General features: G+C 40.5%; 1 protein-coding gene across 1 annotated transcript in view; it reads right to left on the minus strand.

The window, feature by feature from the left end:
- brinp2 (bone morphogenetic protein/retinoic acid inducible neural-specific 2) overlaps positions 1-27,552 on the minus strand; it is a 226,393-nt gene that overhangs the window by 123,259 nt on the left and 75,582 nt on the right. The gene's annotated exons all lie outside the window — the stretch shown is intronic.

Below are 27,552 nucleotides of genomic sequence, written 5' to 3' on the forward strand. Positions count from 1 at the left end.
TTGTCGGGGCTAAACGTGGCACTGGATTTTTTTTTTCAATCCAGGTAAATGGAGATGCAGATGACCCTAACTGATAAACCCAAATGAATTTTTTCTATTTTTTTGTGGCTGGTCTGAATAAATTTTTTTAAATCTGGAAAATCAACGCCTGGTCCATTCTTTTCATCCACTAAACCAACCATCCTCATATATATCAATTAGCTAACATTCACTTTTGTGTTCACGTAGCCATATATGTATGTATCTCTGTTCACAAATCAGGCTACATGCAAATCAGGGTCAGCACTACTTTAGTCCAGCGGGTAGTGCTAATACATCTGAGCCTGCTAATCCCTAGCAGGTTAATCCCATCATCAAAATATGACGTTCAGTGGATTTTTGTTTTGTAATTTACCTTTATACTGCACCTCCAGACAATGAGCATGACCTAAATTCACTTAGATGTGACTATACATGACAGGAGTGAAGGTAACTTAGTGTTCAAATTCCTACTTTCAATAACAATTACAGCATCAAGAAAAAGCACATGAATAACGGTTTCCTTGTCGCTACAGACCACTGCTGTGAGCAGCGGCGAAACTTCTGTATATGCAGGTAAAACTGCCACCAGAACTGATCTGTAACAGTAAGCGGTTAGTATTTATGTAGTCTCGCTGTGCCAGACCCTCCTCCAAAGCGCGCTGAAGGAGGGTCTGGCTACTCCACACAACATTCGTGGATAGGAGGAATACGTGCTCTGGTTTAATAGCATTTCTTTAAACCAATCAGAATCGTCATGGGCGGTGCTAAACTCTGCACAAAGCCGCTGCAAAATAGTCGAGAAAACTCTGATTGGACAGATAGTCTAGCTAGCTGTCTCAATTTCCCATGCAGAGATCTGAGGAGCAGTTAAAAATAGTCCTCATAATTGTTCTTATTTCCAGCGGCATCGGAGCAATCATGGAAGTTGAACATCGTGGATATAGACTATGTAACATGTAATACATAACCTATATACAAACATATAGTTTACTGACTGATACCTGTGTTAACAGTGTTAGCAGCACACACACCAAACATCGGCACAAATCACACTACAGCTCCAGTGTGAAATCTCAGCGTCTAACACCAAACTTCCAACTCTTGTATTTAGTCGGTGCAGACAAACACACGCTGTATTAATACTTTCTTTAAGGTGACACTGACAAGACTTTACTTCAGAGAAAAAAAAAGTAGAGGCTCACTCCCGCATTTCACTGTTAATGACTAGCAGGATGCTGAGTCTTCAGGGACAAATCAGCATTTCAGACGGATATGTAAAGTAGCGGAGAGGACGCTTTAAGTGGATTGGGATCCTAAGTATTCCCTATTTATCTTACAAACAAATTAGAGAATTAATTTCAGGTGGATAAATGCAGGCTCATACATGAAAAAACAATCAGGGCACTGCATTTTTAATTTTCGCTCGCTGCAGCGAGAGATTACTGCAGTTTGAAAAGGCAATTAGCAAAGTCATCTGTCAAACGAATGTATTTATGCAACTAAAAGCAGGATGAGAACTTGATGAATGGGATGGTATGCTGATGCTGTTCCTTGTACTGTATGGCCCAGAGGTAAAGCTAGTGCTAATTAAAAATGTGCCGCCTGGTGGATATCTAATTGCTGTTTGTTATGTCCTGGGAGGGGCCAAAATTACATACTATGGAATAAGACAGCCTAACATTCCAGGCCTATACGTGCCTCATTTGTAACTAAGTACGTAAGTAAGTATACTTACTTAGTTATACCATCCCCATATTAGAAACCCCGATCATTAAACCAGTTCAAACCCACTTTGCAAAAGAACTTAAACATAAAATTGGAATTTTTTTAGGTTTGTCTTCCCTCCTATCATAAATATACAGCATGTACACATGTATGTGATGCAGCTCATACATGTTGGAAGTGATACTGATTCAGACAAGAACTCCTGCAATGGTTTTCCACTCCGAGGAGCTGTGAGATTTGCCTTTCAAATTATGTTCTGTAACTTCTTAAAAATGCCACATCGCGCAGAAATAAGTGATCCCCATAACCGCCAGGCCTCCTTCTCCTCTGAGACACCCCCCCCCACACACACACACACCTCCACCCCGCTAATTATAAAATACATAAAACATGCCGGCGAGACAATAGGGGGAAATTGTGAATTTTTAGCCCTGACATTTAATGTTCGCCCTGCATTATTCACACACCCTTTGCGTATTTACTCTTCTCTATCTCTTAACATGGGGGAGCACGGGGTAAGGTAAAAAGCCACAAACATGTTGAATCCATATTGGATAGGGGGGCAAGAGGGGCGTGAGGGCATCCAGGTGGAATGGAAAAATCGAACACGCTTCGCCCTTAAATAACATCTCAGAGAGTCAAGCAGGAGTTTATTGGATTTTTTTCCATCGCCTTCCCTGGGCTTAGCGAGCAAGATGTAAGGCTGTTGTACTGTGTTTGCACAAAAAGAGAGAAGGGGGGAAATGAGAAACAGAAGGAAAGCTTGGTGTGATGACAGAAAGACAAAGGGGAGAACAAAGATTTACAGCATGTAAAGCTGGAAAATGGCTCTTGAAAGAATGCAGTTTTTCCCACCAGAACATGCTCCTTAAACTACCCACCTGGCCGCTGAGTGGCCGAGCCAAAGGCGAAAGCTGTTGGCCTCCTGACTCGTTTTAAGCGATTCCCGCTCCAGTTAAATAAAAATAAAATCAAGTGGAGAAACCGGTGTCCTCGCTTTACTCTTTTTTCGAGTCAAACTAAATGATAACCTCCATTTTTCTGTGCAGCAGAGAACATGAACCTAGAACAGAATTCATCAGCTCACTATCTGAGTAGAGCAATTACAGCAGCTGGGAATCCTTATTAGATCTGACACACACATATGTGTTTAACGTCCGTTTGTAGCTTCGGATATGTGTATTCGTGCACATTCGGTGTGTGTGTGTGTGCATATGCTGCTGAGCATCTGGCGGGGCCCCTGGCAAACATTAGACCTGGGGGAGGTCCATCAGCATTAGAGGCTAGCTGTATTCCTCAACCCCAGCAGCTCACTACTCACCTATCAGTGTTTATTTGAGTCAGCAGCAGTAGCCGGGCCAGCTGCACACCTGCTCTGAGTATGCCTCTGTAATTCAGGATCACTGCACACGGAGGGCGGAGGGGGTGGGGTGGGGAAGGGGGTAGGAGGGAGCAAAAGGAAAACAGAGAGTGACAGAGGGAACGAGCGAGAGCTGGACAAAAGCTAGCAGAGGAGGATTGATGTTAACGGAACGGGATGACAGTCAAAGAAAGACAAACAGGGAGGTTAAGAGAGAGCGACAGAAGGAGAGACAGATGAATCCAGAGGCAGAGACAAAAGAGACAGAGAGGAGTTCACATCTACATTTTAATGTGGGCTCCATTCGGGGTGTGCAGAGCAAACGCTGGCTGGAGGGTAGAAAGTAGATGCCAGATTTCTCTGCTTTGGCTGAAGGTTTGATTTGGTGAAAAGTACAACAGAATTTACAAGACCCGTAGCTCGTCAGCCGCTTTGTTTTCCTATTAACATTCAGCTGTCTTATGTATCTAATTTTAGATATTCTATTTACTTTAAACAACATTGCCTTAAAAGAGCCAATCTCTTTAGAGACTGGGACAACATCACAAACCGGAGATGCACATATGATGCAGCTCATATGTACATCACCTTTAATCTAGGCAGACTCTGGTCTGGAATACAAAAATGATATTTACATACGAGGAAAACTGTTCGTAATGTGATTACCTCATGCTAAACTATCAGGTACAACCCAAAAGTCCAACCAATAAAATCATCACACATTTTTAAGCAATCTTTCTGTCCATCCTACAACACCAAACCGCATTCCTCTCAATACTGTAACTAATACACTTGAGATTAAGGCTGCAACAATTAGTCGATTATTGAGTATCAACAGCTATTGTGTTAATTGATTCATTGTTTCAGCAAAAATAACAGTCAACTGAATATCTTTAGGATTTGGACTGTTGGTCGGAAAAAAACAAGAACATAAAGGCACTACCATGTGCTCAAAGAAATGGTGAATTTGGGCCCCTGGTTAGCTCACGTGGTAGAGCGGGTGCCCATATATAGAGGTTTACTCCTCAATGCAGCGGCTGCAGGTTCAACTCTGACATGCAGCCCTTTGCTGCATGTCATTCCCCTTCTCTCTCCCCTTTCATGTGTCAGCTGTCATATCCAAATAAAGGCCTAAAAATGCCCAAAAAATAATCTTAAAAAAGAAATGGTGAATTTATTTTAAACATGTTATAGATGACAGGGTTAATCAATTAATCGCAACAAATATTTTTGCAGACTAATTATTTTAAGGTGCAGCTCTATTATTGATCTCTTATATTTTACTGTACCGCCTGAGCCACATGTCCATCATGAATTGTGTCATTATAAGAGACCAAAAAATAAATAAATCAGGGGACCTTCAAATTGAAAAAAATTTAATTACCTCCATCCCTGATAGAAAGGCCTGAATGGCGGCATTCAACCTTCCAGCAAACCAGAAGGGCGGTTGGCTGATGCAGGTTGACCTGTTAAGATAGACCAGATAGACCTGTGTGGCGGTGCCCACATGTGGCTCTTTCAATAGGTACGGCTATTTCTTTGGCTCTTAATGTCTGACTGCTTTGCCACATCTCAGCCCTGAGCTGCACTGTGCAGTATTTCCAGCTTTCATGTATAGCAATGTAATCATCTTTGCAGAAAGTGATATTTGCCAAGCGCTTCTGCCAAGCTTGTTTAAGAAAATTGCCAATATGATTTCAACAAGTCATCCGCTGAATAAATAGATTATTACTTATGGTCTGATATGTTTGTTCAAACAAGTCTCATAATTTGAAGTATTGAAACCAGTAACATTATCTGTCAGTGTGAGGAGATGACTTGACTGTAAATATTCAGACATAAATTTGACAAGTTTGTCCTACTCGCTGAAGGCAAACAGAGACACACTTGGCCTGATGGGACGGCACTCGCCGTCTCTTTACACGACCCTGCATCAAATTACTTGAACTAATCGCCGCTTGTAATTCCAGCGTGGTTTTTTTTTCTGGGGCTGGCGAAGACTTTTAAATTGGCTTGTTTACAAATCCGAAAAACGAGAAAAACTCCATGGAGGGAAAGGTTGATCGTCATGCTCAAGCGAACTCCTGCATGTAGCTGTCAATATTTTATGAGGCCTTCTTAAAACCCGCAGAGACGATTAGGAAGCCACGGCTCCACCCACTGAGCTTGCCTTGAAAAAAGTGTTAACAATCCAGAGAAAGAAGAATCTTTAAGGACAAAGTAAGTGTATTGCAATTAAAGTGTGACTGGATTAATCAGCTGAGGACAATAGAAAGGGGCACGAAAGGGCATCTGATAAACAAAAGAATCTGGTGAGTGGATTTCTGTGAGACTTGCAGCATATAGGCTGAATCTGTTTTTGAACAAACAGATGGTGGGACACCCACTCGTCTCAAAGAGACACACACACGCAGAGCCAGCAATGATGCCAGCATAATGCCGATAATGTCGGGAGACCTACTCTGATGGACTGCGGTTGGGAAGTGGAAATTATATGTTGTGCTGGCTGGCTCTCTCTGTGTGTGTGTGTGTGTGTGTGTGTGTGTGTGTGTGTGTGTGTGTGTGTGTGTGTGTGTGTGTGTGTGTGTGTGTGTGTGTGTGTGTGTGTGTGTGTGTGTGTGTGTGTGTGTGTGTGTGTGTGTGTGTTCCCGTCTCTGCGCAGCACATGTTACACCCATGAGTGTTACTGTCTTATTATTTTGTTCTCTGGTCAATCTCATACACACAGCCATATGGTCAATTAAGGCCCATCAATACCTCTGTTAACATCTTTACCAGCTGATCATTATGAAAACCACAGCCTGTCAGCAGCTCGCTCTGCTGAAAGTCATATTATCCCACCTCACATACCCCACCCGCTAATCAGTGTTTGAAAGTCAGAATATGCTGTTTTTTGTAAGACCTTGTTTGACTTTAGTGTTATAACACATAATGAGTTTGTTTGTGCATCATAAGCATGTAAGAATTATGGCATTACAGTCCCAACATTATCAGGCCATTAAAAAAAAAAACAGATGTACTTTTTGATGAGTTCACCAGGAGAGATCATGACATAACAATCAATTTATGTGTATAGTATGGGCACTGTTTTGCATTTTTGGTTTTAGTGTCAACTTGTTCTCAAGCCCATTTGGTCTTGACTCGAACAAAGAGCTGCTTGGACTAGTCTCAGACTCTTATTAGTTTTACTACCTACCTTTAGCTACTACTGCGTAAAAAGTAATATACTTTCTTAAACTTTTTATTGCATCAAAAGTATAAAAAATTGTATTGTCACCAAACTTAAAAGTTACCATATTATGCTCATTTTCAGGTTCATACTTGTATTTGGTGTTTATATTTTTACATTATTTATATAGCACCTTGAATGAAAAAATAAATGGAAAGTTTAGAATAGAACAATCCATATTTTCTTAATAGGCAGCTGAGCCAGAAGGCAAAGCTCTCGATCTATTGGTCAATTTTTGCTCCTACCCTCACCTATGGTCATGAAGGCTGGGTCATAACCAAAAGAGCGAGATCCCAGGTACGAGCGGAGGAAATTTCCTCAGGAGGGAGGCTGGTGTCTCCCTTAGAGATCAGTCATCCCTGAGGAACTTGGAGTAGAGCCGCTGCTCCTTTGGGGAAATGGTGAAAGGAGGTTGTTCGGGCAACTGGTAAGGATGCCCCCTGGGCGCCTCCCTAGGGAGGTGTTTCAGGCACGTCCAGCTGGGAGGAGGCCTCGGGGAAGACCCAGGACTAGGTGGAAAGATTACATATCCAGCCTGGCCTGGGAACACCTCGGGATCTCCCAGTCAGAGCTGGCTGATGTGGCTCAGGAAAGGGAAGTTTGGGGTCCCCTGCTGGAGCTGCTGCCCTTGCAGCCAACCCACCCGGATAAGCGGATGACGATGGATGGATTGATGACTGTAAACATGATGCAAATGTATAATGTACCTATGTAGTACAGGTTGCTTCAGTAAGACAGAAGCAGAGGTACAACAACAGACTGGCATTCCCCAAAAAATATGAGTGGGTCAGTGGCTGGCTTGTTACAGCCTCATTCATTAATCATCTTTGTTGACAGGTACTAAAGTAAAGCTTCAATAATTATTAAAAACGAGTCAGCTATAGGAGCTTAAAAATGCAATCAGTTGCAAGTTACTGATGACCTGCCTAAACCTGGGATTAAGAATCAGAGAAACAATCTGATACCCATCAGTTATGTCATGAATAAATTGGCCTCTAAATGTATGGATGACAGCATAGGATTTGTGTAAAGTAGTTGAAGCTTATTCAGGAGGCATAATGCATATTACATTACTGAGCTTGGTTATCAGCTTTGTTAGAACAGCATTTTCATACATATTTAGTGTTGTTTTAAATGTCAGGAAGGGACAGGGTTGTATTACCAAGGTGTCATTACAGCATAACAGCTATTAGGCTAAATTGTAATACTTCTAATGCATAAATTCTTGGAAATCCATATTTTTTCTTCTGACACACCAATTTGTAATTACTACAATATGTGCTTATCCTTCACTCCTCTAATTCTAACTCCTCATTCCAGGATTTGTATTTGAGCAATAGACTGTTTACAAAGATGGGCAACGTGTCTCCACTTCCTCCCACTGTACAAAAATGAAGCCTAAATATCCCGGATACGGGTGCTGCCATCTTGCACTGGTGATGTCATTTGGAGGCAGATCGGGTTGTGGAGCCACGGTATCTAGGTCCCGCCCATACACCTGCCAGACTCAATTGCGAGTCAATCACAGCTGCCAATCGTGACGTCACACCCCCTTTTTATTGCATCAAATAATTCAAAACAACAACAAACTTATCAGAAAAATGAATTAGTACATTTAGTATGTTAGATTTTTTAGCTTTTTTGTTTGGCCGATGTCCTATCTGCTAACATGAAGGGGGTGGGGTGGGGTTTATGACCTATACTGCAGCCAGCCACAAGGGGGCGATGGAGGTGTGTTGGCTTTACTTTTGTGGCGAGGTCAAGTTGTCCATCTTTATATATGGTCCATGGATTGAGCCCAAATGTAGAGATTTAATGATTTATAAGAGATAAAGTGATTTATATGCTTCAATGCAACACATTTGCAGGACTGTAACAATATAAACATCTGGAATTACAGTGTAGAAAGGAAACACTGCTGATGTAAAGACCATCTGACGAAACTCAAACCAATAATGTAATCATTAAAAGGTGTCATACTCATCCGTGGAATGCATTCACCGATGCATTTTTACTTCAAGATTTCAACATAAAATGTCAGAAAATCTGGATTTCCAAGAATGTATGCAAACAAAGTATTAAAAATTAGCCTAATAGCTGTTATGATGTTATGACACCTTGGTAATACAACCCTGTCCCTTCCTGACGTTTAAAACAACACTACATATGTATGAAAATGCTGTTCTAACCAGGCTCAGTAATCTAATATGCATTATTTCAAAAAAGAAATTGGTAAGTGTTTTCACTCGATAAGACTCTTCTACATAAAGCCCCACATGTGTATTAGACTACCGTACCTTCCATCTTTCTATCTCTATGATTCCTTTATTCCCTCACTCCTCCTTCCATTAAAGCACTCTCCAAGGTTTTCTCCCCTTTTGCCTAGCCCCGCTCCTCCCCCTCTCCATCTATGGGTCTGATAATTAACACAAACTGCTCACTACATAGTCAAGCAGCCCCATACAGTCCCTAGCACACAGCAACATATCCTTTATTAGTTGCAAGCTAGTTTAATCCCTTCCAAATAGGTCCACACAGAGTCAGCTGGGCTTCAGTTAATATTCTGCCAGCAGCAGCAGAAAGGAATGTGGAGGATGGGAACTCAAATTATACCATACCATACAGCAATATAGGCCCTAAGCTTACTTGAGGCTGTATGGAATATACATGAGATTCATTTAGGCCCTATGCCAATATATCCGTTTGCATTACCAATCTTCTTTTCTGAAGTCGTGGTAATGGTCGGCCGAATGGTCACTCATGACACGTTTTAGAAATCTCTTTAATCAGGGTCCTACGTAAAATTGCCTAGAGAAAAGAAAATGCAAACCTCCCCAAAAAGTAGCAAAATGAAAATTTGAGCTGGTAAATGTGATATGTACTCAAAACACGCAACAAAATACATTAATGCCTCATTTGAATTTGTAGTAGGCTAACAAACCCACAGAATTATCACTCGATTTTTGACGTTAGCCTTAGCTTTAGCATCTTTCAGCACTTTCTTTTGGTTTTACAGTCCACAAAAATTGCTCTTATTGATCTCATTGATTGATTGAGTTTGAATGCACCTATTATGTGGCTTTGACAAAAGCGTCTGCCAAATGAACAGGCAGCTTTTCGTTACCTTCCCGGCACTAAACGGAGGACACACAAAGTTAGCGGTTAGCTAGTGAACATAGTGTAGCATTAAGCAGCAAAAGAGGCAGACATTTTCTCAGGAGTTGGTGGAAACCAAAACAGAACTAAAAGGAGAGTTAATATTTGTCAGCTGACCAAACACACGTCTTGACGTGAATGCTATGTTGCTACACAATGTTAATTTAGCTTGTTTAACTGCCCTCACATATGCATAATGCATCTTTAAAAAGTATCATTTTTGGCATATTTAATGTATTTCCATTCAAATCATCAAAAAAAAAGCTTGTCAGCCTATTGCTGTTGTTTGAATGCCTCATTTAAACTCTTCATGTAAGCTAGCAAGGTGTGTCAGCTACCTTGAAGTTGGCTGAATGAGGTATCCTCAGAATGCTAACTGCTGGGAAAAGTTACTGTATATTTCTAAACTTCAGTCCCAGTACACAAACTCACAGAATTTCAAATGTCATGACATACATAGCAGTATTTTAGCTGCTAATCACTGATGCTATCCACACAACAGACAGTGAGCTCACAAACAATGTTAACAAGCTTTTAGCAGAACTGTCCACAGCTGAGTCAAATCTTCACATACAAACAGTTAACGGTTGATGGAACCCCTTGGGGGGCCATCAGATACTTACCAGTCTGACCACGTAGGCTAAACGGCAGCCACGCAATTAGTACTGGTCCAAATGTATAGCTGTAATGATTATTCCCACTATTACACAGACAAAGGGGGTTTGACCGAAGACACTAACTAACCACAATGTCATTGTGATATTGGCTGGACCGACACATCATGCTGGAGAAGCAGAATTCTAACATATTCAGTTCTGCAAATAGAAACCACATTGTCAAACAAACACATCCATTAATGAGCTTATGGTAGCTTTTGTGGACACAGCTGTTTGAGCAAGTGAATATACAGATTATAGTTGTACAGAGATGCTGCAAAGAGGGAATATGAATGAATACCTTTTAACTAGGCAGCCATCACAGTATGAAATGAGGATGAAATTGGAGTCAAGCGGTTAGCTTTTCATCCGTAGATGAATTTGCTGATTGATTTGTGTGCTATTATTTGCTTTTGTTATTGCACTGCTGATAGATAATGGCTTATTTCTTGTCAGTATGAAGTTTGATTGATTTTGGAGATGCTTAAAATTCCTATCCCCTTGCGTTGTTTAAAAGCCTCAGTGATGATGTCACTCTAATAGTATTTGAACTGCCTCTGATACTGCAATCTGTGACGAGCAGCAGTGGCCGCAGAGTTGACCTGCAGCATCCATTAATCAGCCGTGTTGTCACTTCTGCCATCTGCCAATACTGCTAATTTAACAATAACAACCATTAATGAGTAGAATTAGCCACAACCGAGTGCCCAACACATTTTAAAGGAAATACATCAATAAACAAACAGCTGGTCATTAACCGCTGGATAGGGTCACTTACAGCCATCAAAAGCTTCCTGATAGTCTGACATACATAAAGGACAAGACAAACCCACAACCAGAGGGCCGTCTGCTGGATATATTGCTACTTAAACAAATCCACATCTCATGCTTGGTTACACACATACAGTCATTCTCGTCTATGAAAATAGAATACAGTTCCTCTGGTAGTCGTTTACCCAATAAATGATGATACTCGTGTGCCATCGATGTTCTTTTAATTTCAGGCCAGCCACAACAAAAGGCTGCCAAAGCACTATTCATCAACAAATCCATTAAGCTATTAATGCAATCAGTACTGTTCCAGTGTTACAATTAATGGGACTGTTAGAAAAGATAGCACTACTGACTGGGTATCTTGGTTCATGTCAAAGGAATACTTTAAAGGAACAGTTGGCTGTTAATTGAGCTGGCTTAAGCACTGATGGCCTATCAGTGCATTGCCAGGCAGGCCATATGTGGGCTAATGGGCCAACCATGGTGTTACAATGAGTGTCCAGTGATAAAGGTGTTCAATGTCCCCACTTGCCAAATTTCTCTGATCCACATCAACAAACCTGGAAACATAGGTATACTTATTCTAATTCCTACAGCACATATGCCAACTGTTGGCATCCATAACCATATCTATATTTCTATAGAAAGCAGTAATTTTGGGCTGCTGTGACCTGACACTGGACACATGCAGCCAATACTTGAGGTGAATAAGAATGAGAAGCTAATTTAGGAGAATCTGAATTTCCTCCAGTAAATTGGGCTTCAACGTATTTCCACTGGGATTTAGGAAGACCCATCCAACAGGAATTCACAACCAGTGGTTAAATGTACTATAACTTATTATATTTACTCAACCCTAAATACATAATTTATTGTTTGAGGTAAGCCTATTTGGACGTTACTTGAGTATTTCCATTTTCCATGAATTTGACATTTTTGTTTAATGTGAAATGTATAGAGGACCATTGGTATTGGTTGTCATGAAATTTGGAACAGATATTCATGTCCTTTGGAGATTCTGTTACTTATCTTATAGTGCCTTCATCAGGTCAACATTTTAATTTGCCCAATACTTTGGTTCAAAACCAAATCTGCCAACCTAATGAAATTCCCACCATCCTCAGCTGCAGTTCATGTTTAGTGCTAATTAGCAAATGTTAGAATGATAACACGCTAAGATGTTTAGCATTTAACAAAAAGCATGGCCGTGTCTAAGTACATAGAGCTGCTTGCATGGCTGTAGACATGTTTCCACATGACAATTATCTGACAGCTATTTTCAATTTTCAAATTAGGATTGAACATACCTATAATCCATTTATAAAATATGGTTATAGATTAAACTGTCGAAAAGTATATAAAGTAACTAGTATCAGCTTTTTTGTCACCAGCTACAAACATATAAATAACAAATACTTTTGATAGTTCTTCTTATACAAGTACATTAAGCTGATATTCTTTTTTTTTTACTTTTATTAAGTAATATGTTGAATGTAATGGAGTATTTTTATATTGCGGTCTTATGTTACTTTAGTGAAGAACCTGAATACGCTGTCCACCTCTGGGTCTACAATATACAATATTTAGCATACATTTTATTTTCATAATCTTTTTATTTATTGGTTATATTTAATGTTATGCTGCACACAGAAACTTGCAAAAAGACTTTTACTTGGGGCTACTTCTAGGTCGCCCAGTAGAGTGTGCGCCCCATGTAGGCTGAGCCCTTGGCAGCGGTCACAGGTTCGACTCCGACCCACAGCCCTTTGCTGCATGTCATCCCCCCTTGCTCTCCCATCTACTGTCTTCAAGCTTTCCTGTCAATAAAGTCCATACAATCCCAAAATATAATCATAAAAAGACTTATACTTAATATGTATACATGCAGTTGTATATTCATGTATGACCAACGTGGAAACTGGTATTTTTTTAATGACATTTATTAATTTAGTAATTTACTTTGTTACACTTTATAACTGACCTTTTAATGCTATACTGCGCGATGGGAACCAGTTTATTATTTACTGCTGAATCTAAAGTGTGTTATGAGCCGACACTTTCTTACATATAATGGATCTGTTTTTAAATGAGCCTGACTTTATGGTGTTTTGATCACATTTGCGCTGACAAGGGCTATGCCATCCCTTTTAAGGCCATTTCACATGGTAAGTAATGGCCGCCTAGAAGTCATTCATCTTCAATAAGTGGGGAGCAGGCAGGTGGAGAGCCATGGGCCGTCTGGCAGCCTATACAGGAAAGTGAGTTTGTTCTAAAACTGTCATGTTTATGCTCATTCAGCACTCGCCCATGCAGCTGCTAAGCCATAGTTCAATCATACAGTTTCTTTGCTTGACCTATGAAATGAAACTCAAACACGGAGAAGGTTAAAAACTTATAATAGCCATGTCTAGCTGTGCTGTGTCTTTTCATTTAATTATATAAGCTTACTTGACTTCTCAGTTATGGCAAAGAGTTAAAAAGCACTGCGGAGCAAGCTTGGTGGGTGAATTACATCAAAACCTATTTCAAATATCAAGTAATTAAAAGTGCATACTTCAGTATTTAGTTCCATTGAAATTCTGAAACTTTCACTATGTATTTAAAGCTGCAGCTACCACAATTGATTTTCGGCCAAAATGACAACTTGGGCCTGAAACACAGAAGAGTGTCCAATCACCAGTGGGAGGAAATTGAAACAAGTGTCCCCTTACCAGCAGTGACTGAGAGTTTTGTCTCGGTGCCTTCTGATTGTATGTTTTACGGGTCAGGACTCATTTTTACGCTTCTGTCTTTATACAGATAAAATTAATGAGATGAACATGTTAATTAGTGAGCTTAAGAAGTGTTGTTTCCCCATATTTCAAGTTTGTATGCTAAGCTGATGGTGGCTGTTGCTTCATATTTACCATACAGACATGAGTGGTTTTAATTTCCCAAGGCAAAAAAGCAAAAAGGCATATTTCCAAAATTGTTGAACTACTTCTTCAGGTTTAGGTGACTAAAGCACTTCTGGTATCCTGCATAGAAATTGTGTGTGTTCATGCTCACCCTGACCCGCACACAACTACTTTCTGCTACTGAAAACAGCACAGTACTTCCATGCTGTTTTGTCCGATATGGGCATAATTCTTAGGGAAATGGCCTAAACATTACATGGCTAAGAAATAGAATAGAAATAGACCCAGCTAGAACCCCAAAAGCTCATTATGAATAAAAAGCTAAAGCTCATCCATCTCACATCTCTAGTCTCACAGTGCCTGAAAAGCTAGGATTACTCTGACAGACAATTGATACCGACCTTCTTACTTAACTCTGGGTAAGGCAGCAAAAAAGAAAATGTTGCATCATTTCTATGGGAATTCCATAAGACTAGGCAATAGAAAACAAAACCAGGAGAGATATCAAGGCAAAAATAGCACACCAAATGGGCAGTGTGTCAGTATTGAAAGTATCTGACGGCTCACTAGCTGCTAAGGCTGCACGAACAATGGCCACCTTATTAAACGCTGGGTAGGATTTTCTGAGGAGTGAAAAATACGGAGTGGATTATGGTCTGAATAGACAAAAAGAGGTGTCCAAGGACTGGCATCAACATCAAAGTGCTGGGGAGAAAAAATTAATGCCAGTACGACTCTCAATCACTAAACCAACAGCTATGTGCTTTTCTAAAGCTAACCCCACTAATACCTCCATCTCATCCAGATGCATTGACACTGCACCAGCCTCACAAAACCTGCAAAAAGTGGAGTGATCGATAGTTTGCACTTTAACCTAAGCTAGGGCACCTTACAGTGTCCAACCCCAGGTTACTGGTTACCCCAGGTTACCCCCCATTAACTGCTGTGATAAATTCACACTGTCACCAATTTTACCATGGATAGGGTTACTTTCATACCTGGACAGTTTGGTCCTTTTTAACCAAGCCCTGGAGCGTTTCGTTGGATAGTTCAGTTGGTTTGGTGTGAAAGCTCATTCAAACTCAGGTGCGGACCAAACAACCGAACTCTGGTCTGCTTGAAAACGGAGGTCTCGGTTCGTTTCCAAGTGCATTGGTTTGACAATGTGCAGTGTGAATGCAAACAGAACCATATGAAAAATGCAACAATGTTGCAACATCACCCCCGGATCGTATTGAGTCTACCAAACTATAGGTGTGAAAGCGCCCTAAGACTGCATGGGTCTACAAATGGCATATTTCTTAACATCTTTATCCATCCTTGCATTGCAATTCTAACATTCACTATGATCAATGTCTGCTATATCAAATATGTCTTTGGGCCCAGACAGTATCTGGTGTACTCTTACTAAGCATGTTGGGCCAGACCAGTCACCATTGGTAAACATCACATTCTGCTTTCATTACATTGGTATTTCGTGAAGGCATTTCTTATATGCTTTGTTCTAGTTTCATGTGGACAGACAACTAGCTGCTCTTTTCATTGTGCTCATACGGCCCACATAGTATTCGTTCTACTCCTAATTCTTTCATCATTAGAAAAAAGGTTTGATGTGGAATCTCGATACATCGCTTTGTTCGGAACAATTCATCCTCTCATATAACCTCTATATCTGAAGGCTTTTGATAAACAGTGGAACCTCTGCTGCATAATTCAGAGGTCCTAAAACTTCTGTTCTGGACCAACATGAAAAATGTAATCCCATCCCCTGGGTCTCATGCAGCCTCATTATTCATTGCTGCTAGTGTCATGTGGGAACCCCAGCAGAGGAGGGAGCGTGAAATATTGTATGTCCCAGCACATAGTTTAAGAAAGAGTAGGGTACTATCTAGTGAATGTGTGGGCAGTGTGTTCTATTTGTTTTAATTCTGTGTGGGCTGTGCCAGTCACCAAGGGGCATGCATTATGCTATTGCTCAATCACCGTGGGGAATGAGCGTGACAGGGCAGGAACGTTATAACCCTGTCATCACAGAAATATGTTCCTCATTGTAACTGTATTGCTTCTGGTGGCGATGTGTAATCAAGGCCAATTGCAAGGCCATCATCTCATCTCTCTGGCAAGCAGCACATGTTGACACATGAATGTGTCACTCAGGCTTTATCCAGAGCACCTCAGCTGTAATGCATTCAGCTGGTGTTTGCATGATGGGCCCAGATAAAAAAAAAATTCCAACCTTGGACTGTTTTCAAAGAAAATAATCTGCCGGAATTTCTCAGGGGAGCATGTGTTTCTATTTGGACCTTATTAAAACCGTGCAAATTGAATCTAGTCAGCCACAAGCAGTGGAATCAGAATTTCTGAGATTAGCATTTTGGTGAATCAATAAAAGAAGCGACTCAAGGCCTTTTACAGGGTGGATTAATGTGTGTAAAATTCATCAGAGTTGCCCTCTGGGATGGAAGTAACCCCCCTCTCTCGTCCGTTTTTTTTTTCCAAAAGAGAGAGACACTCTTGGCCCACAGTGAAAGAGAAGACATGATTGAAGGCTTATTTCCCCTTTTAACATCATCAGCTGCAACTTGCCTCCATTACAGGGGCGCATTAGCAGCTTATAGTCAGTTTATCGAAATGTGTTTAAGAGGTCCCCTCATCTGTAACAGTTGCACTACAGTCTCCTGGGTCTCAGTGGATATGTATACCACACACACACACACAAGCCCACTGACAGCTATATCTTAATGATCTCTTCCCCTGGGATTCCAATAGAAAATCATTTAGTTAGCAGCATTGCAAAGCCAGAAGAGGTCTCGTAATTGCTTCACCAGGCCACAGCGGTAACGCTCCATTTTGCATAGCAGAAACTGCAGCAGTAGCATCATAAAAAAAATGGCCCATCATGCATCTGTGCTGTATTTAACCTCCACGGGAACAACGGTAGTCGTTTTAACCTTTCCGATCTCAAATCTCTCCAATCTAATTAGGTCTATGAAACACAAAACTGTCAGTCAAGTGTTTCCCTGGTCATCAGTAACTACAGATAAAACGATGAGTACAAGTGTTAGGTCATTATTAACAATGTCAGCTATGATAGGCATGTGTAATTACACAGCTCTGTGCCATACTTAGGCCTCTTCAAGTATGATTTGCCACACAGTTCATTTATCACTACCTGCAGACAGTCATTTTGCTTGGCTCTTGTGAATATGGAGCATTATCTTTCGGTGATCTTCACCTCGAGGGAAAACCTACAGTCAACCATTTATCAGCACTGTTCTGTTCTTCAAGCATGGTTAGATTAACACTGGGGTCTTTTTGGCCCCTGCTAGGGAGCCCCCAATAATCAGGGGATGAGTAACACGCACAGCTAAGAATAAGCACAAAGCTAAGAGTCGGTGTATGAAGCGAATGAATGAAAAGGGGATTAACAAAGTTGTTAGTTGATGCAGTCTCTGATAGCAGACTGTTCAGGCTTTGTGATAATGACCAACCATCTCTTAAAGCTAGCACAGACAACATATATAAACCCTGGGGATTCTATATGTTGACACTTGGTGAATTATTCAACAGTACCCAAGGTGATGCTCAGAAACAATGGACATATTTTCCAGATAAATTGATTCATCTTTTTAATAAAAAACATTTGCTGAAAACATGAATGCTGTTTGCCGGCCTGTTCCATTACAGTGAAATTCATTAGGAACAAGGACTCATGAGCATTCAAACTGTACGCACATAATGCCAGTGATGGAATGTAAAGAAGTACATTTATTCAAGTACTGTACTTAATTGAAAATTTGAGGCACTGGACTTCACATGTTTTTTTTTTTTTTTTATGACAGCTTTAGTTACTTTTCAGATGACAGTTTTTCATCCCCTTCCTGTCAAGCGAAAACTTGAATGTATCTCCAGATGTGCTGATTTTAAATGTTTGTGATGAACTGAAAGATGAAGTGTTCCTTTATGTGAAAGATTCTCCAACTTCTTAAGCTAAATAAACTGTTTAAAAATTGGAGCTGGAAATTTAAACGATTCAAAGCTGAAAACAGGGCTGCTTTTTCTGACACCATTAAAAGTAGATTTTGTTTTGTGGTTCTCACCTTGAACATCTACAATAGTAAAATGCAACATACACATTAATGGATCAGTAATATTAATCCAAAAATGGAAATATATTATAATAAAACACTGTCAGGGAACATTTATCAATGAGTATTATACTTTTCATGCTTAAGTACATTTTGCTAATAATACTTTTACTAAAGTAATGTTTTGAATAAACTTTTAGTGGATGTGATTTAAGCAAGATTTGTAATGAATACCATACAACTTGATGTATGTGGTCTAAAGCTGGAGTGAGACTGAAATCCACCTGACAAAATGTAGCCTACTTGCTAGACAGGAAACAGCATGGGAAGGGTTGTAAACATACAGTAGACGGCAGGTTGTAATGGCTAGCAAGCTAACAACAGCAGTCCACAATGTTGTCCTTACACTATCGCTCGCTGTCCTTACACTCACTGCAGCTAATCAGCACCTCTTCTTCTCCGCTGCTTGTATTATTTCAGCTTCAGTAATAAAATACAAATATGAACAAACATTATTATTACGAAGTGTGAAACGAAGCAAAAGACGCAGGTCAATTCGGAACAGGAAGCAAATGTGTTTCTCCCCCTGTTCCACGTTGAAATGAATGGGAAGTGAAATCTAGTCTCTTCCACACCTGTAAGTCAGTTGTTCAGAACAAAAGAAAAAAACTAACTCAATACTATGACCAACACATTCTCACTCCCATTGCGTCAAAAAGCGGTGCTTGGTCAGGTGCCTTGGCGTTTGTTATTGACACAAAAAGTCTCCTTTAGAGTCATATTTAGACGCGCTTGGTCGGGACTCTTGGCGTCACTATTTGACACTCTGGGTTGGGACGTACGTTTAACTGACATGCGGCACAAGAACAGGACAGTTAGGTTTAGGAAAAGATGGTGGGTGGGGTTACAAAATGTACATTTCAGTGACACGCGGGACAAGAACGGGACACATACCCCGGTCTCCTGGGTGAACGTCCTGAGTTGTTTGACCTATCCATTACCCCAACCAACTTTACAAGGATTTATGTCTTTCATACTTATCGCTACCATATTACAGTGCTGTGGCCGAGCTGCTGCTCTGCTCGGTGCAGAGCACCCCCTAACCCTAACCGTAACCGGTGATTTTTGCGTCGATATCCGACGCTGAGCGCCACTGACCAAGCGTCAGTATTATACATTATTGTACATAATACAAAAGTATTGTACATAGCCCTATTAGGCATGAAAGCACACTTACATACTGTACGTAAACCACAAAAGTTGGTTATACATACAGTTTCTTGTTAGGTGTCAAGATCCACTGAAGCATTCGCTTAATAACCAACAAGTGCAAAACTGTCAAGTAAAACAAGTGTTGCGTAAAGGTTGAATTATATATTCCATATCACAGGCTGGCTAAAAAAAGGCATAATTCTAAACAACCTTGTCTGTCCATGTAATTTCTCATAATTTCACCATTCATGTGACTGTCATAGCTTGGGATTGTGTTGTAAAAACGTTTAATGTGATGGCACCCTAGAGACATAATGCTGCCCAAGGTGTTCTTTACTGTGATTACAGGTATGACAGCGACAAGGTTAGACATGAAAATTGCACCAAACACTGTCATCAAAGAAGTATAATCTTTTTACTCAAGCACATTCTGTTTTTTTGGAACCGGATATCAGACAGTTAGGCTGCAGCTACAAGCTGTATTATAGACTTTAGTTTAGTTTAGTTAGTTTCTAAACTCAACAAGTTCACACGCTTGTTACTCATTTTTCAGTAACGCACCCTGACACATGAGTGGACTTTTTCCACACTCTCTCAATTACTCTCATGTATGAGATTTAGATGGAGCGAGGTGGGAGGATGGGTGGGTGAGAGGTAAAGGTTAACAGAGGGGATCAATAGCAATGCATCTGGTGACAGACTCTAAAATCTCTAACAGACTCCAACCACTATTTTAAAAATCACTCACAATGCACTCAAAGGTCAGCAGCACTCATTGACATGCTACTTATATGTGAGTGTACAGGCATGTGTTTGTGTGTATGCATTTTTAATTGGCTCGGCCTGTCCTCTGAGAGTTCCCCACCACTTCTCAAACAATTAGTTTAATGGAGCGTTACTCTAGTTTCTGGGTTAGTAAAATCAATACATTGATGTCCCGCGGACATAAAGTGTCAGTGCAGCCACTCATATGGCCTTAGAAAGTCTGCCACACACTTTTAGATTACTCAGAGCCTACACAAAGTCCAGTCTGGTTAAGCAAAATCCACTAATGAAGCTCAGCGCAAATTCTTTCAGGAAGACGTCATTAACCCAATCACTACTCATTCTTAAATCAAATCAGCTGTTCAAGAAGTGACGCTGTCAGTTAAACCAATCCAACACATTCTCACACCCAACTCGTAAAATAAGGACGTTCGGTCAGGAGCCTTTCTCGTTCTTATTTGACGTTAAAAGTCTCCTTTAGCGTCTAATGTAAACGTGCTTGGTCGCCACTATTGCCGTCCCTTTTTTGGAGAAAAACAACGGGGAAAGGACGCCTCAAAAGCCGGGAAACACACCGCGGGTGAAGCGTGACAATAACGGAATCGCAGAGGTTAGGTTTAGGAGAAAAACAACGGGGAAAGGACGCCTCAAAAGCCGGGAAACACACGCCGTAGACGGGGAAACAAAACGCCATAGACCGGGGAAACAAAAGAAAAACAACGGGGAAAGGACGCCTCAAAAGCCGGGAAACACACGCCGGAGACGGGGAAACAAAACGCCACACGCGGGGCGCGAACCCGAGTCTCCTGAGAGAAAGTCCGGTATTTTAATAATCCGCCACCCCAACCACCGTCCTTACCCAGCAATTACCCCTTACATACCACTCGCTAAGTCTCATCCAACTGCGGCTCTCCCCAGTACGTTACACAAATACGCCGAAGGGTGCCTTTTTCGTCGCATCAGACGCTGAAGGACACTGACCAAACGTACTTATTTTACGAGTTCGGAATGAGAACGGGTTGACCAATCAGACTTGGCCACGAGATTCAAGGGCCAATCACAGCCTTACAACTCTGCTTTAAAGTCTGTCAGCTGTCGTTTCAGGCAAAGCGCTCGACCCTCCTCCCCTGCCGCCTCCGGTCGTTGTGTTTCTCCCGGCTGACCGCTCCGTTGCCTCTTCGGTCCGGTCTCTGGTCTCTTCGCCGCCGCCACCAGTGTCTGGGCTCCATCGGGGGGTTATGTTCCTATTTCCTACCCCTTTAAGAAGATTATTAATTCGATGGAGTCCAATCTCCAAAAGACTTTGTACATTCAATATCATACAGTTGTACAAGAAATATCTTTGCATATCTGCAAACGAAGTCTCTCCTGATTGAAATAGAGGTAGTGTGCTGCACAGGAGCTAGGACGTTGCGGGGGAGAAATTTACGAGCCATGTAGACAAACAGGGCTCTCCAAAGCCAGACGCTTATGTCGACACAACCGCTGCCTATACACAGGGGCGGGGCACGGGGGTGGTGCACCACAGTTATATCATTTACATCCATACACAAGGTATTTCATTAAATATATTGTTTTGTTTTTACATTTTAAACATCCCCAAAAGTTCCATGATTAACTTGTATAGCAATAACAAAAGAAACACAAACGCAAAAAAAGAAATTGTTCCAGCTCATAAGGGAAACCACATTTTAACATTTTGTGTACAGATTAAACAAACAAAAAAATAGGATACATGTTAATTAGTGAGCTTTAGAGGTGCTGGCAGGCATTGCTATTTACCTTAGAGCCTTCAGTCTTTGTGCTAAGCTAGGATTACTACATTCTGACTCCAGCTGCGTGTTGGAAAGAAAGCCAATAAGCATATTTCCCTAAATCTTGTCCAATTCCTAACAACAACAACAACAAAAAAGACACAACACAAGCACACACACTCGTAGCCGCCGTATCTCATGCTGTTCTGTCAATTTCTCCAATATACTGCAAAAAGTTTTCTTTCTCACAATCAGCCTTTGCCCCTCAACTAAATTATCTTCTATTTCTACTCAGACACTGAAACAGTTTTCAAAAGCAAATTAAAAATCTAACATGTTTTTTTTCTTTTCAAATATATTTATATCCCTTCAATTTAAATTTAACTAGCAAACACGGCTCAATTTCAAGGCTGAATTCTCACAGAACCTGTACTGGCTGACAAAACCAGATACTCTAATTTAAATAAGACAAGTGGAAGCATCCAGTGTAAATGCAACAAACTGGCCTGATTGGAGGGCTTTAGGCAATTGAGAGGAGCAAAAACATGATACATGATGTAATCTAGCATATAAATCTTGAGAGGCAGGTGCAGCTGCAAGCCATTGTGAGAATCAAAGGACAGAAAAGCTTCTCCACAAGCCAAAGGTAGTTACAATAAGACAATGATCTCTTTTAGGAGGAGACATTCATAAAGGTAAAACTTAAACTTAGGGGAGGGGGGCCTGGGTAGCTCAACTGGTAGAGCGCCCGTCCATATATATATATATATATACAGTTGCCGCGGGTTCGGCTCCGACCTGCGGCCCTTTGCTGCATGTCATTCCCCTTCTCTCTCCCCTTTCATGTATTCAGCTGTCCTATTAAAAAATAAAGGCCTAAAATGCCCAAAACATAATCTTAAACTAATAAACTTACACTTATTAACCATTTCAGCTATAAAAAGCAAGGCATTATGACATCCATGTCCCATACACATGTCACTTTATTACTTACTTTTCAAATTAATACAGAGTTGTGTAAAACATCAAAGTAAGTTTGCTCAAAATTGCTCATGCTAAATATTTCTTTCAGCACTTTTAAAGTTTAGAGAGATTACCAAAGCAATCTAAGATACGGTCAACAGGAGGTGTCTGTCAAAATGCATGTTATCTAACATTGTCTTATTGACCCTAGTAGTGAGAGGTCACTGCAAAGGTTCACCACAGTATTCATGTCACGTTCTCACCAGGAACACCGGCAGAGTTTGGAAGTTAACTTCCTGATCTCATAGCCAACGCTAAAAAGAGAGGAGAAAAATGTCCTTTAATCTTGCTTCTCAAATTTGTGCTCTTATTCCTACAAGCACTTTAGAAACTGCCACGCAAGCAAGTTAATGTATCCATTCAGCATGGCTGCCTCACTTCTGTGCTGTACATGTATGAGGTGCAGGTTCACGAGGTGTGTAGAAGCTATTTGTTACGGTTTTATTCCTCTCGGCCCTCAGGTTACAATGTGCATCCTCTCAATCCTGCTGCTGCAGATGATGATGTTTCTGAAATTTGTTAAGGGTTTGTTCTTTACACATCTGTCTCTCTCACTCTGTCTATGTACATATCTAACTCAGGGAAAACCATGTGAAACCAAACATATTTTTAAGATGCAGTTTTAAGTTAAGTTTTTTTTGGCCCACATCGTTACTGTTTTGGTTCGCTCTTAGTGCTCCCATCATCCTTTTGTTTACAGCAGCTGCATAAGCAGCAGGCAGCTTTTTTTCAGCAAAAAAAACTCTTGATAATCCCACAGTACACTACCTGCAGCACCAAAAAGCAGCCAGACAAACATAGCAACTAGCTGATGAACATTTCTCTGCTAAAGAGTCAGATATTTCCTTCAGGAGTTGGTGGAGACCAAAACAGAGATAATAGAGAATGAATAATAGACTTGCATTCGGCCGGTGGCTAAAATCAAATGAATGCTAATGTTACTGTTTGCTGGATGCGTAATTTAGCAACTGTTGCTAACATGTTCACCATAGCAACTTTATGACGTGACTTATGACTTTCTTATGTCAGTGTCACGGCCACTGCTTGTTATCCTGCCCCCAAGTGGCCACAAAATAAAGAAATCCAGGTTTAAAATCTCAGGGGCGATTTCACAAAGAATGGATTGCCGCCGCTGATAGAACCATGAATTGCGCATCACTTAGCAACCGCTGTCTACAATTCACAAAGGTTATCGGCTATTGATATTACAGCGCAATTTTGCGCATAACGTTTTGCATCTGTTTGCAATTAGCCATGTGGCATAATATAAATGTTGCGCTTGCACAAAGAAAACAGTAAGCAGAACAATGGCAGAGAGAATTTTTTTCTTCTTTTTTTTTACTTTTCTTGAAATCTTTAGACCGAAATACCTGTCCTGACCAAAGAAGTGCAGAGTAGTGATGTCCAAATGAAGCTTCATGAAACATTAGTTGTATTTGTTGACCCGCTCTTGGTTTAAAGAAAAAGGTTCAAGTAATGGCATTTCAGTGTGCTTTTAACCCATTGTTAAACAGAGATCGCCATCTAGTGTGTTCAGAAAATAACGAAAATGGTTCATAAAGCTTCATGAAGCTTCATTTGGTCATCACTAGTACACAGTTTCTGTTTCAGTTTCTTTTTTCAGTTTTTGTCTTATTTAGCTGCCTCAAAAGCCGTTCAATCCTTTTGTGAATTGGCCTGTCAGTGTATTTGGCAACACTGTGGATACTGGACTTAGTGAGTTTTAATGATACAAAAGGCTGCTGAGTTCAAAATGCCATGTTTGGGGGCAGCAAACATGCCTTAAGTGACTGAAGAACAGAAGAAGCGCATCTTGTTGTATCTTTTTATGCCACATCAAAGGATTAAGATGAATTATCATGTCACTTTTAATAAAAAATACTGAAGACTAAAGAGAAGAGTCAACAATGTCGTCTGCTACAGTAATACTGAGCTCATAATAGAGTGCTGCATTATGTGAAATGCGTGCATGCAGACTTTAGGCTTCCGAACCAAGTCCAGTACATGCAGACCACATTTCCTGTGAATCCCTTGTGCATTGTTTCACAGGCTATGCCTTTAGAAATGAAACCAATTTGTGACACTTACTTACGAATTTGATAGCTTCTTGTGCTTTTTAGTTACCCGACTAAAACCTTCCAAAGAGTTTTAGCCATTTTACATATCTGCTGACTTGAGGGCATCCAATCTTGTGAGACCTCCTGTCATGTGTGATTCCAATCTGAACAACAATGCATGTCTGACAGCCTTTTTTTGCTGTAAATGTTGGGGAATATCTGCAGTCTCTGTAATCCTCCACACACCAAAGGACAGCTAAGGACCCTGTAGATGGCCGTTAACATGTTTGATATTCTAAAGGCGGTTCACAAATTGATTGTTGTGGTTAAGATTGAATCTGGAATGTCAATGTCTCCGAAATGTTAGGACAGAGTTATCAACCGCTTGTTGACTGCCATCTCTCTCACTCTCACTCTCTTTCTTCTGTGGCATTCTCCTCCTCTATCTTACCTCTTTGTCCATGTCCAAATAATATTTCTATTTCAGTTAAGCACATGGATATTTGTCTTGAGGGTTTTTTCACAATTTATTTTCATTGGCTTATGCAGTTCTTTTTTTCCCTTAAGATATGTTCGTATAGTTTCTCAGATACGTTAAGACCAAAGATTTCCGACGAGATGAGTTCAAACTTGCAACTACTTGCAATGCGTCGGTCTGCAGCGTTCTAAAACCTGCCAGTTCATACCAATGCGACCGAGCGACGTTACATCTCCATAGTAACAACTCTTTGTACTTCTGCCCTAATTTACGACTTCCAGGCTTTTTGTAGCTGAATATATAACACATATATTGGTCACGTCTAAATATGAAACGTGGATAGCGATGTTGAGATGCTTGCTATAGTTACATTTCTAGTGATGAATCGGCAAAAACACGTTTTATTTCTCTGATTCACGGCTTTGTCCTAGGTGCTCCTTCTCTTCAGTCACTCTCTAGCTCGCTCGACCGTACGTGCTTGTGAGCGCACGTTGAGCCTCCGTTAACAGTTTGTAACAGAAATAAAATGGATTATGGATCATTTCATTGTAGCTGACATAACAAGATTACTTCGCTATCGGCTGTTGAAACAGGTGACATGCCTTCCGTTATAAAAACCAGCCTCTGGAGACAGACCTCAGTTGTATGTTGAGTTTCTTGCGTTAAAACTTTTAGTTGCGTCCTGTTTAGTTGACCTCTTTTACGGAACCAAAACTTTATCTTCAGTTTATTTTTTGCTATTTTTGCCTTACTGTTTGGTCCCTCGCAATTGCTATCTTATTTTTTTTTGTCCCAACACCTTTTCAGAGCGAACGGTCAAGCTAACTTTGTTCCGAGCACATTTATACAACAGGACTTTTGTATCTCTTTATTATGCGTTAGCCTTGATAATGAAGCACATTTGTAAAACCCATTACTACACATTACATTGTTACATTACTCTTCTGTTGCTGCCTGGACAAAGTCTGACTTTGAAATGTGGAAATGCCTTTAATGATTCACATTAGATGCAAATTGCTCTAATTTAGCCTCAGTCCATTTATAGCTTAGAAGAAGACTTTAGAGTTTCTCTGTGGATAGGAAAGAAACTACGGTTTTCATATTAGAGGTGAATAATATAAGTGTATGTGCTTATTGTGTGAATTAGGTTGTCCTCATTCGCTGTTATGGCTGATATATATGTATATGGTATATGTGCTGTGGGTTTAAGCAATTACTGACAATTAAATAACTAGTCTAAATAATCATTTTTAAAGGTCCCATATCGTCCTCATTTTCAGGACAATACTTTTGTTTTGTTTACATGCGTTAATGTTAAAAAAACACATTCTTTTTGTTTGTTTGTTTTAGAACCTGTCTCTATAAGTCCCCCTTCCCCCAAAAGCCCAGTCTGCTCTGCTTGGTCTGTGTCTTTGTGTATTTCTCTGTAAATTAAGTGTTTTGATACTATCACAGTATTTAGATAGCACCTCAACCTACTTTATAATAAAAAAGTAATTGAAATCTCACTTTTTACAGTATGGGACCTTTAACTGAAATTGTTTGGTGGGTTAAGTAACACTCAGGGGCATGAGGGTCACACTGGCCCTCATTGAAGTTTAATTTGTCATTTGCCATAGTTTTCTCTTATTTTCTTCTAAAATGTGTTTATTTAGACAGACAAATGTACCTTTGTGCCATGGTTATTAATGGTAGAAAATTGGTAATAAAACTCATGACTCAATGTCAACACTTGTTTTTTTAGACGATTTCAGTTCCCGTTTTTCTCAACAATCTTGTTTTAGTCGTGTAACAGAAAACTAAGATTGGACAGATAGTCTAGCTAGCTGTCTGGATTTACCCTGCAGAGATCTGAGGAGCAGTTAACCATAGTCCTCAGAAATCCACCAGAGTTTAAAATGCCAACACAAAGAAAGCGGAAGGTAACGGACACACCTTCTGCTTTCTTTGAAGTGGAACGTCATGGATATAGACTACATTATAGGTAGGGTATCCCCCACAGTTGCTCACATCTGGGGTCCTGGTGGTCCGTGCTGACGCTACTTAAATTAGCAGTACTGGTTTGGTTTTATGCACTTGTATTAAGGAACAGAGAGAGTCACTAACAGAGTAATCTTTCACTCTGCCTGTCTCCAAGCTTACAGAGTCCCACCGTTATTTTTTTGGATCAATAACACGTGTATTGGCTTTTCTTCCGGGGTTGCACTTTACTGATCGATACAACAATAGCCTACTTCTGCATGGTGCTCTGAATTAATTACACACAGGCAGGAGTGCATGACTACAGTGAAGATCCAAGGATGGAAATGTTTCTTTAGGGAAGTCATTTATTTCTGTGGTCTGTAAAAGTTGCTCTA

This window comes from Perca fluviatilis, chromosome 11, assembly GCF_010015445.1.
Source record: "Perca fluviatilis chromosome 11, GENO_Pfluv_1.0, whole genome shotgun sequence".
Taxonomy (NCBI): domain Eukaryota; kingdom Metazoa; phylum Chordata; class Actinopteri; order Perciformes; family Percidae; genus Perca; species Perca fluviatilis.